Below are 7,129 nucleotides of genomic sequence, written 5' to 3' on the forward strand. Positions count from 1 at the left end.
GCTCGTGACGGTTTAGGTATTGAGAAATATCAGGGTTTTTTGGATAACATCCCAGTGACACTCCCTTGAGGAAGTGACATCTAAGCTAAGACCTAAAAAACGAAGAAGTACCAATGTTAATCACAATGGAGAGGCATTCCGGGAAGAGAGACCAGCAATATATGAAAGAGGGAATGACGGGGAGGCGGAAAAGATCTTAACTGTCCAGGCTGAGCATCCCATAATGAGCAAGGTGGAGAGTATTCCAGCCCTTTCCTGGTTTCCCATGGAAAGGCACTAGGACCACAGTCAAATAGTAAAAGAATGCTGAGCAAGAATATTAAATGAGTGTTCGCAAAAAGAGAATATTCTATATGTCACTGTTTCTCCATGACTCGTTCCTCCCCAAATATCTTCAGTTTGGAGCACTGAGTACTTTTCCCACTGAAAGTATGACATGGTGGTGGTCCCTCTTCCTGCCAAACTTCTGGTCAGCTTTGTTCTGGACTTTGGAAAAAAAGAAATCCTGTTTCCTGTCCTTGTTTCCTGGCTGCAGCCTCCGGTTCTGCCCACTGCTTGGTCTCAGTGTCCATTTCCACCTCAAGCTCTCCAACAAGCCCAGAAACCGCTTTTCTCTTCCACAGCTACTTGTTAGTGGCACAGACGTATCAACACGTGGAGAGTAACCTCCCTCCTTCTATGGGTCTTTTTTCCCCTCTTGGATCACTTTGTTTCGTTTTGTTTTTCTTAGGTTAATTTCTCAGACTCTTCTCTGCAAAGGCAAAAAGAACCTTAGCAGGTGTTGAGGGCCTGATTCTCCTGGGGCAACTTTGGTTCCAGAACAGAAATGATGTAATCAGGCCACTGGCAACAAAATGAAGATAAGGAAAACTCCAGGGTTTTTTGCCTTAGGTGTGGGGATTGAGACATAACACAATGAATGGCCAGGAGAGGGAGTACAAGGTGTTCTCTTATCTAAGAGAGCAGCTCCTGAGTTTGTGTAAATTCTCGCACTTCTAGGCTGGCTGATCTTAAGCAAGTTATTTGATTGCTCTAAGGTTTTTTGTTGTTGTTGTTGTTGTTTATTTTTTAATTTCTAGGAAAGGAGATATAGTTCCTAGCTAGTCAAGTTATTGTGAAGATTAAGTAAAACAATAGCCATAAAGTGCTTATTATAATGCTACATAGAAAGCACTCAGCAAATGATCATCATTATTACTGGTAGGATTTAGATCATATATATTTTTTAATTAAAATAATAACATCCTCCATTCCAGCTTTTAGGGAAGAAATGTGGGAGACCACTGATTCCTTCATGGAGAGGCTGGCTTGGTTATAGATGACATGTATAAGATTGTATCAATCTTGAACCCTTTCCTCCATGGAGACTTGAAAAACAGATCATAGGCTTCTTAGAGTGAGGGATACTTGGGATGGATGATATAGCCTAAAGTGTTCTCAGTTTGAGGTCAGTCCAGCTATCCAGCTCACCTGGGAGGTGCCTGGGGATGACGGAGAGACAGCCTGCTCTGGATTCTCTCCAGGGTGTCAGTGGGTTTCTGTCAACACATGAGAATTCCAGCTGAGAATACAGGTTCAGGAATCTGTTTCTCACTCTCCTGATGGCACAAAGAAATATCTCTTTGAATCTTGACACCAGTGTGTTACAACTATTGTGACTTTGACTGTAATTTAGAGATTCATTTTCCCATCCCACTAAAACCACTAGCTTCTAAAAATTAATTGTTGACCATGATGAGAGGATTTAGGGATGGCACCATGAGTATGTCTGTTATACATGTCAACTGCATTTATATCTTTGTTTTATCAAGTCAGGATAGGCGAAGTTACGCTGTAGAAACCAACAGCCCTAAGATCTCAGTGTTCTACAACAACAAAAGGTTATTTTGTTCACACTGCGCATCCAGATCAATGTCAACTGTTCCTGGCAGGATGGAGGGGGACACATAAAATCATATCTGATTCTTATAGGCTACTGCCCACATTCTAGTAGCTCAGGCAGGTCCTGTAGCCACACTGAACTTTCGCAAGAGTTCTCTTGTCAGTGGTAGGATTTTTCCCGTAGAAATGGGCCTTCATGTAGTCAGTATGATCTAATGGGTGTTTGAACCTTTGAAATCATCTGGCTTGAAAGCGTAGAGGACTGACCAATGAGCTAATTAAGATGAGGCAGGATGAGGGGGGCATCTGCTAAGAGTCTCTTGAGAAAGCAATCATGTTTTATCTGCTCTCTATATTCAAAATAAAACCTATTCTATGTATTAAATTTGAGCCTTAATATAAAAACAAAGTTTGGGCCCTAAGACTATCAAGGTATGTGAAATAGAAATGGTTTTCCTCAACAAGTGGTCAAAATAATCTTTGTAATAATGGTAGATTTAGGGTTTTTTTTTAATAAATAAATTTTTATTTTAATGGGGTGACATCAATAAATCAAGGTACATATATTCAAAGAAAACATTTCCAGGTTATCATGTCATTTAGTTCTGTTGCATACCCATCACCCAAAGAGAGATCATCCTCCGTCACCCTCTATCCAGTTTTCTTTGTACCCCTCCTCCTCCCCCTCCCCCTCTCCCTCCTCCCCTCCCTCCACCCCCCATAACCACCCCACGCCTGTGGGACATAAAAATGAGATTTAGTTTCTTGAAACTTTTCCACGGGAGAGCTCAGGACAGCAGTGTCATGATAAATAAGCTAGGTACCTTCATTGTCTTATTCCCAGTTAAGTCTGCTTATAATTAAGAAGTTGAGGAAGTAATCTATGTGGTTGAAGGATAACTTCAGATCACACTTGTCACTTCAAAATGCCAATACACGCCTGACTTTTTGACAGTTTTGAATGAAATGTGTGAGTGAAGCCAGCAGAGATATCTCTAACTAAGTTACGGTCTCCTGCATGCCTATCATGTGCCTGGCACTGGGATAAGAATTCTATATATATTATCACCTTTTTCCATTTTCCTAGCTACAGGTTGAGACTTTGAGAGCTCACAGTGTTCTGCCCATGGTCACTTGGCTGGTACATGGCACAGCCAAAGCCTGATTTCAGGTTTGCTTGAAGCTAGAGGCCAGACTCTGAACTGATAGCAGTGAATGAAGGAGACCCTACTCAGGGAACCCTGTACACTTGCAGGAAATTTTGACTTGTATATCCTTATTTGGCTGTTCTCCACATTTGAGGAACTGAGGCACAAACCAAAGATTAGTTCCAGTTCTAAAAGTAATAAAACAGCATGCTTCCAGCCCTCAGTGGAGAGCATGGTAGCTGGGTTTGAGCATTTTGTGAGCTAACTGGTCCTGGGAAAAGTGTGATTTTTAGAAACTTCCGCTCCTCATGAACTCAAGCCAAAGCATGACTGTGCCTAAAAGATGAAATAGCTTTTCTAGGAAGAAAAAGAACCGCTCAGTGTCCCAAGATCAGAACCATCTGATACTGTTTAAATGTCAAGCAAAGGTGGCTAGATTTTCTAGAGGTAACATGAAATTTTAATTTCCTGGGAGGAGACTTCTTGACACTAACCCTTCTTTTCCCTAACCCTAATATGGTTCCTAAGTCTGAGGACCCTACAAGATAGTCATTGGCTCCACAAGCATTTTCTGAGCACCTCCTCTGTGCCAGACATGTGTAGTGGTACTGTGGTGGACAAACATAGTTCTCACCCTCAAGGAGCTTATAGTATAGTCAGGGAAACAGCGCACGACATGGGCAGTGAGTTCAGTTGCCATTTTATTTGAGATGCAGTGGCACACTTGATACTTTTACAGTGATGCCTTGGACTAAGCAGGTGCTTTCCATTTAAGGCAAGAACATACAGTAGAAAGAAGACTTTGGGACAGATGGAGACACCAAATGATGTGATTGATTCCATCACTTCATAGCCCTTTTACTTAACCTCACTGAGCTAAGTTTTCCCTCTATATAATGGGGATAATAAAACTGACTTTGAAGGGCCAATATAAGGATTAAATAAGGTAATACATGTTAAGTGTCTGGCATCATGCCTGGGTCACAGGAAGTGCTTAGTAACTATTAGCTAGAATCATAATAATGAAGATGTCAACAAAGACAAGAAATAGTCATAACTAACAATGAGATGTAGGTAGAAATAAAATAGAGGCTGCTGAGAGGAAAAGGTTTAGTCATTAAAGCTATTTTCTCTGTAATAGTCACCCCCTAAATACATATTTAGACATAATTTCCAGCCTTTGAATGCTTAACGAACAGGCCTTTTCTTAAATTTGTGTATTTAGGGTGCGATGCAGCTAAAGGGGAGATGGTTTATTCCAGTGGTCCCCAACCTTTTTTGGGCCACGAACCAGTTTAATGTCAGAAAATATTTTCACAGACCGGCCTTTAGAGTGGGACAGATAAATGTATCACATGACCGAGACAAGCATCAAGAGTGAGTCTTAGATGAATGTAACAGAGGGAATCTGGTCATTTTTTAAAAATAAAACATTGTTCAGACTTAAATATAAATAAAACAGAAATAATGTAAGTTATTTATTCTTTCTCTGCGGACTGGTACCAAATGGCCCATGGACTGGTACCGGTCCATGGCCCGGGGGTTGGGGTCCACTGGTTTACACTGAACTCAAACTCTTTTCCCTTTTCCTTTTTCTTTGTCTTTTTCTTTTCTGAGGTCCAGAACAATGAACTTCATTTAGAGAAAGATTATTTACCCAAGCCTGTTTCTATGTAAGATATTTTGTCAGGACAGTGAATAATCTCTTATCCGATTGAGAAATTTTCAGTTACTACAGGAACCCAGATGTCATTAAAATAAGCTATTGACTTCCCATAGAGTGGTCATTCATAATGACTTTATAGGAATGGAAGCTATGACATCATTATTTTGTAGAATGCAATCAAAGAATACAATTCTAAAACTCAGGATTCTTTGATTGCAAGCAACAGAACCAACTCTGTCTCACTTAAGCAAAAGATAGAATTTATTAGAAGGCTATGGGTTTGCTCACAATCCCAAGGAAAAGTTGAGAACCAGTTTTCAGAAAACATAGGCTCCTGGATAGCTCAAGAAGCAGGAACTAAAAGACAGAAGTTGGGATCACCCTTACTAGATAAATCAAGTTCATTTATATTCAGTCTCTGCTTCACTTGTCTCAAGATATAATTTTATTTTATTTTTTATTTTTGACAGAGACAGAGTCAGAGAGAGGGACAGATGGGAACAGACAGACAGGAAGGGAGAGTGATGAGAAGCATCAGTTCTTTGTTGTGGCACCTTAGTTGTTCATTGATTGCTTTCTCATATGTGTCTTAATGGGGGTGGGGTCAGGGGGTGGGGGTGGCTACAGCAAAGCCAAAGACCCCTTGCTTGAGCCAGCAATCTTGGGGTCATGTCTATGATCCCACACTTAAGCCAGCGACCCCGTGCTCAAGTTGGTGAGCCCACACTCAAGCCAGCGACCTCAGAGCTTAGAACAGGGGTCCTCAAACTACGGCCCGCGGGCCGCATGCAGCCCCCTGAGGCCATTTATCTGGCCCTCACTGCACTTCCAGAAGGGGCACCTCTTTCATTGGTCAGTGAGCACAGAGTGCTGCATTGCTCACGTACAGCACTACTTCCGGTGACGTGGGATGCAGGCTTCACGGCTCCGGAAGTGCGTCATATCACTTGTTACAGCTAGCAGTGACAAATATGGAACCGGACATTGACCATCTCATTAGCCAAAAGCAGGCCCATAGTTCCCATTGAAATACTGGTCAGTTTGTTGATTTAAATTTACTTGTTCTTTATTTTAAATATTGTACAGTGTGTCCGTAAAGTCATGGTGCACTTTTGATTGGTCACAGGAAAGCAACAAAAGACGATAGAAATGTGAAATCTGCACCAAATAAAAGGAAAACCCTCCCAGTTTCTGTAGGATGATGTGGCAGCATGTGCGCATACACAGATGATGACATAACACCGTGTATACAGCGGAGCAGCCCACGGCCATGCCAGTCAAGATGTGGACGGTACAGAGGAAAGTTCAGTGTGTTCTATGGCTCACTAAATTCGAATTCGTGACCAAAGTGCAACGTGAATATCAGCGTGTTTATAACGAAGCGCCACCACATAGGAATAACATTACTTGGTGGGATAAGCAGTTGAAGGAAACCAGCAGTTTGGTGGAGAAACCCCGTCTGGTAGGCCATCAGTCAGTGATGAGTCTGTAGAGGCTATATGGGATAGCTACCTAAGGAGCCCTAAAAAATCTGTGCGTGAGTCCACATCGAACTGCACTGAATAGGTATGAAACTGGGAGAGTTTTCCAGATTTTACATTTCTATTGTCTTTTGTTGCTTTCCTGTGACCAGTCAAAAGTGCACCATGACTTTACGGACACACTGTATTTGTTCCCGTTTTGTTTTGTTTTGTTTTACTTTAAAAGAAGATATGTGCAGTATGCATAGGGATTTGTTCATAGTATTTTTTTATAGTCTGGCCCTCCAACAGTCTGAGGGACAGTGAACTGGCCCCCTGTGTAAAAAGTTTGGGGACCCCTGGCTTAGAACGTAGCTTCTCCGCATCCCAGTGTGACGCTCTTTCCACTGCACCACTGCTTGGTCAGGCAAGAAATAATTTTCTGAGAGAGGAAATAGGGTTACCCAAACTTGGGTCTTGGTCCATTGGTTAGCCAGGGCACATCAGAGCACCTTGACTGATATTCCAACCAAGCCTACCAGCAATGGCAGAGAAGTGGTTACTTTCTAGAGGCAACTGGGGTACTGCCACCAGAAGGGAGACTAGTTTATGGGAAGGCAATGAGTTTTATACTACAGAGTGCTTCTAGGATAGAGATGTAATGGAAGAATCATCACCACACTACCTAATGAGGAAGAGTGAGGTACTGAATAAAAATAGTCTCCTGGGGGGGTCACATTTAATACGAGAAATGAAACTTTCTGACTTCTACCCACCAAATGAGGATTTTTTTCTTTATTCTTCCCAGCTTATGAAAACACTAGTTCACAGACCTGGCGAGGCATCAGAATTACCTGTGGATCTTGTTAAAAATAGAAGAGCTGGGTTTGGCATGGCCTGATGCATCTGTATTTTTAATAAGCTTCTCATCTGATTCCGTTTACAATCAACTTGGAAACCCCACAATACTGTTT

The sequence above is a fragment of the Saccopteryx bilineata genome, chromosome 4, assembly GCF_036850765.1.
Source record: "Saccopteryx bilineata isolate mSacBil1 chromosome 4, mSacBil1_pri_phased_curated, whole genome shotgun sequence".
NCBI classification, from domain to species: Eukaryota; Metazoa; Chordata; class Mammalia; order Chiroptera; family Emballonuridae; genus Saccopteryx; species Saccopteryx bilineata.